We start from the raw sequence: 249 nt of genomic DNA on the forward strand, positions 1-249 counted from the left end.
CCCAGTATTCTTTCCTGCCATGGCAGGGGGTCGGACTAGATGATCTGCTCAGGTCCCTTCCAACCCTAGAAACTATGAAACTATGAGTACCTTTATCTCCTGCTGGTTTTGTGCTGACCATGCATTTGAGTAGTGCCGCCTCCTTTGTGGTGACCACCTGCCTGTGCTTGTGGTCACCCCACCACTATGCACGGCGTGCTTTTCTTCAAATGGGCTACTGCAGCTGCTGGAGAGGTGAACGGGGCAGGC

Source organism: Crocodylus porosus, unplaced genomic scaffold, assembly GCF_001723895.1.
Source record: "Crocodylus porosus isolate Cpor-Errol unplaced genomic scaffold, CroPor_comp1, whole genome shotgun sequence".
Taxonomy (NCBI): Eukaryota; Metazoa; Chordata; order Crocodylia; family Crocodylidae; genus Crocodylus; species Crocodylus porosus.